Source organism: Pongo abelii, chromosome 22 (genome assembly GCF_028885655.2).
Source record: "Pongo abelii isolate AG06213 chromosome 22, NHGRI_mPonAbe1-v2.0_pri, whole genome shotgun sequence".
NCBI classification, from domain to species: Eukaryota; Metazoa; Chordata; class Mammalia; order Primates; family Hominidae; genus Pongo; species Pongo abelii.
Genome location: NC_072007.2, coordinates 54,187,500 through 54,195,778, shown reverse-complemented (window position 1 = coordinate 54,195,778; position 8,279 = coordinate 54,187,500). Strand labels below are relative to the sequence as shown.

The following is an 8,279-nucleotide window of genomic DNA, read 5'->3' as shown; positions in this document are numbered from 1 at the left end:
GGCTCCCTCCCTCTCCGGAGAGCGCCATGATCACCCCACACAAGCCCCAGCAACTCTGACCTAAACCCCAAGGGCCAGAATACAGTGTCACCACCCACCCAACCTGACCCAGGCCGAGGGAGCTGGGAGCAGAAACTCAGGATGTGGAGGTGAGGGGAGCAGAGGCTGGATTCAATTCAGCCGCATTCTAGTTGGGAGAAAAGTGAACTCCATCCGGGCTGGCCTGGAAACCCGTTTCCTTGGGAACCGCAGGGCTGAGAAACAGCCTGGCCAGGGAAAAGGCAGCTCCTGGCGGGCAGCCTGGGGCAGCCATGGGTGTACAGACCTCGGCCTCTGTGAGCAGCGGAGAGAAAAGCACAGGTGGCAATGGGCTGTGGCTTCTCCGTGTCCAGGAGACCCAAATGGCTCAGAGCCTTCGGGCAAGAGTAGGACATTATGGGCCGGGCGCGGTGGCTCACACCTGTAATCCCAGCACTTTGGGAGGCCAAGGCGGGCAGATCATGAGGTCAGGAGTTGGAGACCAGCCTGGCCAACGTGGTGAGACCCTGTCTCTACTAAAAATACAAAAATTAGCTGGGCATGGTGGCGTGCACCTGTAATCCCAGCTACTCAGGAGGTTGAGGCAGGAGAATCGCTTGAACCCAGGAGGTGGAGGTTGCACTGAGCCCAGATCATGCAATTGCACTCCAGCCTGGGTGACAGAGAGAGACTCTGTCCCAAAAAAAAAAAAAAGTAGGACACTGTTGTCTGTCCAAGGGATGGACAGACCCCAGGGCAAGTGGCACAGAGCAGACAGGGTGCCAGGAGGTGCCCAAGGGGTGCCAGGGGCAGGGTGAGGACCTGGTGCTCAGACTGGAAACCTACACTCAGGCTGGCTCCCAGTCGGCCAGCCCAGGAGTCATCCAGGCACACCCTAGGGGAGGGGACGGGGCTGCCTGCTGCCTGAGCCCTTCACTCCCCCGGGGAATGGGACCTGCACCCCACAGCCTAGGGACAGGGCCACTGGCCCTAGGACAGACCAGGCAGCAGGCAGGCCACGGCACCATAAGCCCTATACTCATTCCCCGGCACCCACGTGCTCCTGGCCAGGCCCCACACTTGGTCTGGCCTGACCCTGCCCTCCAGTGCCCTGAGGGTGACAGGGGGGCCCAGGGGCTGCTGGGGACGAGGATGAACATGGAAGCCTGACTGTGAGGCGGGGCAGGCTGGGCGGGGGCCTGGGCCTCGCTGGGTCACCTGGGATGTAGGTCAAGGCAAGGAGGGAGGACCTGGAACGCCCCTCCCCTGCCCCTGCCTGGCTCCCCAATGCCCTGGCCATGGGGATCAGGTACTGTGGCACCAGGTGGATGGCCTGGGCGTCCAGGGAGTCTGGGGCCACTTCTGGAATCTGCCAGCCCCTGCCACGTACCAGCGTTTTCAAATCCTCTCACTCTCCTCCAAACTGCCCAGAGCAGAGTTTTCCAGGGACAGGAGAGGGAAGGAGCTGCCCACTGTGCTGCCCCTGGCTCAAGCTCTGAAAGGGGCGTAGGGCTGGGGACAGCGGCCAGGACTCAGGGACTGCGGGGGCGGGTTCTGGGTGCATCACGGGGTGCGCCCTGCTGTGCCCGCCCTAGTGCAGGGGCCTGATCTGACCAGGTGAGCCCTTCTCTGAGGAAGCTGATGAGGGAGAATTTCTCCTGCTGGCACTGAAGAAGCAAAGTGTAGGGGTGGGGGAGCCTCGGGGAAGGGGGCTGTGGGCACCTCCAGGATCTGAGGGAACCCCAGGAATAGCCCGTGAGAGAAACGGGAGGCCTACAGCCAAGAGTGCATCCTCTAGAAGACACGGAAGAAAAAAGAATGTACCCTCCCAACAGCCAGGGAGTGTGGGAGAGGCCCAGCCTCCAGTGCCTGGCAGCTTCAGCACCCACTTCAGCCTGGGAGCCCTGGGCCGGCCCAGCCATGCCTCCCAAACCCTCGTCTACAGCTGGGCGCTGACATGCAGTGGTGGTGAAGTCACCAAGTTCAAGGTCATCTGTTGCACAGCACGGGTATTTAATGCAGGAGGGACTGGATAAACATTTAGGCAGGAAAAGAAAGAAGAACAAAGGAGGGAGGGAGGGGCCTTCAGGAAGGAAGGAGGGTGACTGCAGAGACCGGCCCTGGGCAGCGGTACCAGGGGCACAGGGAGCCTGGCCCGGCCCGTTGTCACTGGAATTCATGCCATGCAGACTTCTACATCAAAGGGAAACGAGGTCGGGAGGGCCGAGGGGTCCACAGCACTCTGCACCCACGGGGCCAGGCTGGCGGAATGCCCCAATGCTGCAACCCTGGGGAGAGTCACACGCGCCCTCCCAGGACCCACGCGACCGTCAAGGGAGTGTGGCGGACACATCCCTCGGGGTGACGCCCCTGCAGATGGAGTTTCCCCATCTGTGCCACCCTTGCAAGGCCTAAGAAAGGCTGCGGGGCCAGGCGGCACCAGGCAAGCTGAGTGCCAGGTGGTTGTTGCAACATGCTGGGCAAATCTGAAATCATGGGGACGGACGAGCTGCACCCCTGGGAAAGAGGACAGAGGGAGGCCGGTTATCAACGTCCTCCTGTGCCTCGGTTTCCAGAAACAAGCCAGACTCAGTGCCTCAGGGAGACCCCGTGTGGCCTCCGGAGAGCACGGGACCCGCCCTTTGTGCAGGTGACGAAACCAAACCCCAGAGCAGTGAGAGACTGGACCGGGGACCCTGGGCTCAGCCCCGGGCGCCTTCCCTCTGTCCATCTCAGACAGGCGCACAGCCAGCACCGCCTCACCCCAACGCGCCTCCGGACTGGCCCTCCAGGGGCCCCCGGGCACAATTCTCTCACTTTCCTCCTCAAGCCCCCGCCTTTCCCCTTCGCACCGTGACCCAGGGACTGCTAGCAGCTGGGCGGGGCTCCAAGGCTTGAAGCTGCTTCTCCAGGTCTCTTTCCAGGGGGCGGCGGATGGCTGCTCACTCAGGGACGCCAACACCAACAAGGTGGGACCCATGCACGGATCTGACTTCCCTCCCAGGCTCTGCCTTCACTCAATGTCCCTGTGGGGCAGCTGGGGATCCCCGCCGCCCTCCCCTGCCCACAGCCGTGAGGTTTCTTCCTAGGGTTCTGTTTTCCCCACAGTTGGAACTGAGGTGCTGGGAAGCTCCAGAAGAGGGACGGGGTGGAGCGAGTGGCCTGGAACCCTCCAGGGCAGACCCCAAAGAGAAGGGTCAGAAGTGCCCTCTGGGGCCTGGGCAGAGCCCGCAAGCCTGAGACCCTGTGGGAAGGAAGTGCCCCCACCCCGTGGTAAGAAAGGGGCTGGTAGAGGCTCCTATGTGGCCCCCTCTGTCCCCTCCCCACCTCTGGCCAGACTTGGGATGAGCCCTGAGTGGACACAGGCACTACAATGGGGTCTCGGGGGTGAGGGCTGAGGAGGCTGAGCCTCCAAGGATCCCAGGGTGCCTGTCCCCACTGCACACCCACCGGGGTACAGGGTAGGGATAGTGCCAGGAGGGCCACAGCTGCAGGGTCCATCCCAGGCCGTGGCACACAGGTACAGGTGGGTGCCAGCCTTCGTGAAGCACCTGCAGAGGCTCCACTCAGGGAGAGAACGAGGCCCTCGCCAAAGGGATCCTGGGTCACATGGGGCAGCAAGAAAGGGTGGAGCAAGTGGCCTGGAGCAAAGGGTTGGAGAGGCCCCGGCGTGCATTCTCCCCCAAGCCCATTCCAGGGCCATGGGCACCCCCCAGAGGCAGCTGGTGGGACTGCAGCCATGCAGGTCCTAGAGGGCAGGTGACAGGGGACGTGACAGAGGGGGACAAAGGGCCGGCAACATCCCTGGGGGAGGCACAGAGACGGCCAGACTGCCCTCTGTGGACTGCGGAACCCAGAACCCAACGGCCAATCCTCCCCCTACCCCTCACCCACAGTAAGGGGCCAGGGCTCCATGCAATGAGAACCCACGGGTGATGCCACGCGGGGGAGAGGCCACACGGGGCAGAGGTCACATGGGGGAGGACACGCAGGGGAAAGGTCACATGGGGGAGGCCGCAGGGGTCACATGGGGAAGAGGCTACACAGGGGAGAGGCCGCGCGCTGGGGAGACGGCCCCTGCGGGAAGACTCCGAGGCAATCTGCTGCAGCTCCTTCTGGCTGAATCGGTTCAGGAAATAAAACCAGCCCTTCTGTACAGGTAAGTGATGCCTGGATGGATAATCTCTGAGCAGCTCACCGCAGTGCTGGCCATTCTCTTCACGGTAGAAGAGTCCATTTGGGGAAAAGGTTCCCATCAGAGATGGAGATGTTCCCTTTCAGACTCCAGGCTGTGGCTGTGGGGCCGGCTCCTTACCACACGGGCTGGGGGCTGGGCACATGGATGCCCACTCCTGGGCCCTCTTCCTGGTAGGCCACAGCACCACACAAACTGCAAACCAGGCCTCTTCTTCATCCACCACCACCGTCCAGGCCTCAACATCACCGCGTGGGGTCTTGTGCCCTTTGGGGAAACTTCTGGGCTAATGAGGGGGGACAGTCCCCATTACCGGTCTATCTTTATAAGGCAGTATATGCAACAGTGGAAGTTCTGTGAGACATGGGTCAAAGTTCCAACCCCGGGGCGGCTGGCAGAACTGTCCCCAAACCCACCCTCGATCCCACGGCCAGGAAGTGGGTCCAAAATTGCCTGGCCAGGTCACACCCCTGCGTGAACTGCCCCACAACACCCAGGGCACTGCCTGACTTGCCGTCCACCTCTCAGCCCCTCCCCTCACCCCTGCCACAGCTGCAGGGCCTACCCTGGCCAGGGGCTGCTCCCTGCTTACCTCCCTCGCCCGTGCAACGCCTCTACTGCCCGCAGGGCCTACCAGGAGAAGTTATAGGTCACAATCATATTTGAGCGTGAGAAGCTCATGCAGAGAACATTCTGGCTGAGGGAGAGGTCTTGGGGTTCAAGACTGTCTCTTGGCTCTGCTCAGCCATGCCAGGCAGGAAAATGGGCACCTCTGGCGACCCAGGCTGGCTGAAAGCCTGCAGGGAAGAGCCTTATGCACGTGTGGGCTGGCAGGACTGCAGCTGGGGTCTCCATCTACTGCTACAAAGGCAAGGAGGAAAAACGGGGGGGCCCGGAGATGGCCCCTCTAAGTCTGTAACTCCAGAGCTGCTGCTCAGTCCCCGGAATGTCACCTCCGAGCAGAGCCTGTGACAACTGTCAACTGTGAAGCTGTGGCGTGGGTTGCTACTGAAGCTCTGAAGTCAGCGAGGACACAGCACGTTTGTTCTAGACCGTTTGGCTGCTGGAGGAAGCTGTACATGCACACACTCGCCTTACTACCCTGCGAGTCCACAGGCCCCTCCCCGGAGTCACCTCCAGGTAAAGGGGGCCCTGCGTAGGGACTTGCTCTCTGGGGTGCTGAGATGCTCTAAAATGAACTGTGCTGCAGTGCACAGCCGCCCGACTGTGCACCCACAACGGGGAACTGAACGCTGCATGAATTACATCTCCAAGTTGTTCTTTGAAAAGGCTTAGGGTCCCTGGAAGACCCTCGCCCACACCCAGCGTGGAGCGTTGTTGCTCACGTGGCCGCACCTCTCGGGATGGCCGTGGGTCTCTGTGGTTGGTTCAAGAAGTTTCTTTTCTTCCTCCTTGTGGGCTTCAAATGGGGAGGTGGGGCACTGCCACTTGCCAGGTCAGTCTCTGAGCTTGGAAGAGGGGCATCCAGGAGACCCCCGCTCACCAGGCACCCTCGAGCTCCCTCAAGCTCCCTCAGGAGCTTCAGATAGGGCCAACAAGGGCAGAGCTGCACCGTGGGGGCGGGGGGCCACGGCGGCCCAGGCTGGGTGAGGAGTGGGTGTCCTGGTGTCAGAGCCCCACAGGAACCAGGGGCCACACAGGGGGTGGCGCGGCTGGGTGTGAAAGCAGGTGACCAGGAAGGAGGGTTCCCGCAGGGGTGGCAGAGCCGAAGGTGAGGAGGGCACCCACGCGGGAAGGGGTGCAGCACCCACTCCTGGCCTCGGTTCTGCATGAAATGAGTATCGGGGGTAATGGAAGCCAGAATTCCTTCGGGAAAGGGAGGTTCAAACACAGAAGGGAAATCCTAGAATACACCCTGGGTGTCCATCACAGCTGGAGGCACCACCTCTCCTGGAGGTCAACTCCTAACACGAGTAGGGCAGGCACGAGCAGCAGATAAGACAGTGAACGGCCAACGCTGCGGCGGACGCTGGTACCCAGCTTTGGGTGGAGCGCCCCGATGTTCCTGAGGGTGTTGCCAGGATGAGGCTGATTTGAATCGGTGGACTGAGGAAAGCAGGTGGGCCTCCGCAGAGGGGGCCTCATCCAGTCTGCCTGGCCAAGGCCTTAAAAGACCGGGGTCCCCTCCCCTGAGGACCTTCCGGGGTCTCCAGCCGGCCGCCTGCCCTGCAGAACTCCCAACTGCCAGCTCCAGTCCTGTGAGCTGACTCCTCACAATGAACAGGGCACTCTCCCCTCCGCCACCACCATGCACACACGCCTGCTATGGACACGACTGTGTCTCCCGACAAGCACATGTTGAAGCCCTAACTCCCAGTGTGACTGGAGATGGGGCCTCTAAGGACGTCACTAGGGTTAAATGAGACCACAGGGCTGGGCCCTAGTCCAACCTTCCTGACATCCTTGTAACAGAGGTCAGGACGGCCGGGTGCGGTGGCTCACGCCTGTGATCCCAGCACTTTGGGAGGCTGAGGCAGGTGGATCATGAGGTCAGGAGTTCAAGACCAGCCTGATCAACATGGTGAAACCCCATCTCTACTAAAAATACAAAAATTAGCTGGACATGGTGGCGCACACCTGTAATCCCAGGTACTCAGGGGCTGAGGTTGCAGTGAGCTGAGATGGTGCCATTGCACTCCAGCCTGGGTGACAGAGCGAGACTTTTTCTCCAAAAAAAAAAAAAAAAAAAGGTCAGGACACCACGAGAAGGTGGCCATCGATTAAGACAAGCCAAGGAGGGGACCCAGGAAAAGCAACCCTGCCGACACTCCCTCGGAATCCTCCAGATCGGAAACTCACCTTCCCAGGCCTAAGCTGCCCAGTCCCTACTATTTTGTTCTCGCAGCTGCAGTGGACAGACACATACCTCATTCATTGGTTCTGTTTTTTCTGAAGACCTTAATCTAGACAAATGGAGGGTGGCTGGCGGGTGGGCTAGAGGGACAGGTGGAGAACAGGCATGCGCTGTGCACACACTGCCCCAGCTCTGCCAGCTGAGAACGTCTGTGAACAATGAGATCGGAATAGCAAGGGCCCAGCCAGATCCGCTTCTAAACACCACCCTCCCCTCACAGGAGCTAGAGCTCTTCAGAGAAATGAGAGAATCTGAACAGGGCCCTGGGGCTGTAAACAACTTCACTGAGACAACTAAGGACTGAGGGTTCAAGGGTTGGACACAGTGAGGTATCCATGCTAATTCCCTGATTTTTCCTGCTTTGAGACGGGGTCTTGATGTTGCCCAGGCTCACTCAAATTCGTGGGCCCAAGCGATCCTCCCGCCTTGGCCTCCAGGGTAGCTGGGACTACACGCATGTGCCACAACGCCCAGCTCTAGCTCCCTATGTGACCGCTGTGCTGTGGTTAAGGGAATGTCTCTGTAAATGCGCCACAAAGCATCCAGGGTGCTGGGGCACCAAGTCACGAAATGCTCTCTGTGTCCGCAATGTTTCTGGAATGTTGAGAGATTGTTTTTCCAGGAAAAAGCAACATCATCCTCATCCCAGCCCTGTGCTGTGACTCCCACTCCACAGGCAGGTGAGTGGAACCACAGGTGCTTCCTGTCCTGGTCACAAAGTCAAAGTGGCTGGGCCAAGTGTCCTGAGAAGTGTCACTTCCTGGGATCCCATCAGCCTGGCCATAGCAGAACGCCCATCCCCGAGGCTCAACTCAACACATGCAGCCACTGTAGAAAAGTCTGGAAAGTAGTTCTTCAAGCAACTAGACACGGTGAGCATAAAACCCAGCCATAACACTCCTAGGCATCTGTCCCAGAGGAATGAAAACATCCCTCCCCTGAAAACTCATCCTTACGCAGCAGCGTGACTCAAGACGGCCAAAGGCAGAAACACCCCAAATGTCCATCAGTGGACAAACGGGCAGACGCAATGCACTGTCTGTACCATGGGATGTCACTCAGCCATAAGAAGGAAAGAATCCATGGTGTGGATGAGCCCTGGAACCACGGTGATGCGTGGAAACAGCCAGACGCAAAAGGCCACGTGCCGCGTGATCCCGTAACACATGGCCAGAACAGACATGGCCCGGA

At 60.1% G+C, this 8,279-nt stretch overlaps 1 pseudogene; it reads left to right on the top strand.

Annotated features, from left to right (window-relative positions):
• The first annotated feature begins 2,196 nt into the window (after positions 1 to 2,196).
• Positions 2,197 to 3,177, top strand: LOC100939548 (uncharacterized protein FLJ46757-like; annotated as a pseudogene).
• The last annotated feature ends 5,102 nt before the right edge of the window (positions 3,178 to 8,279 follow it).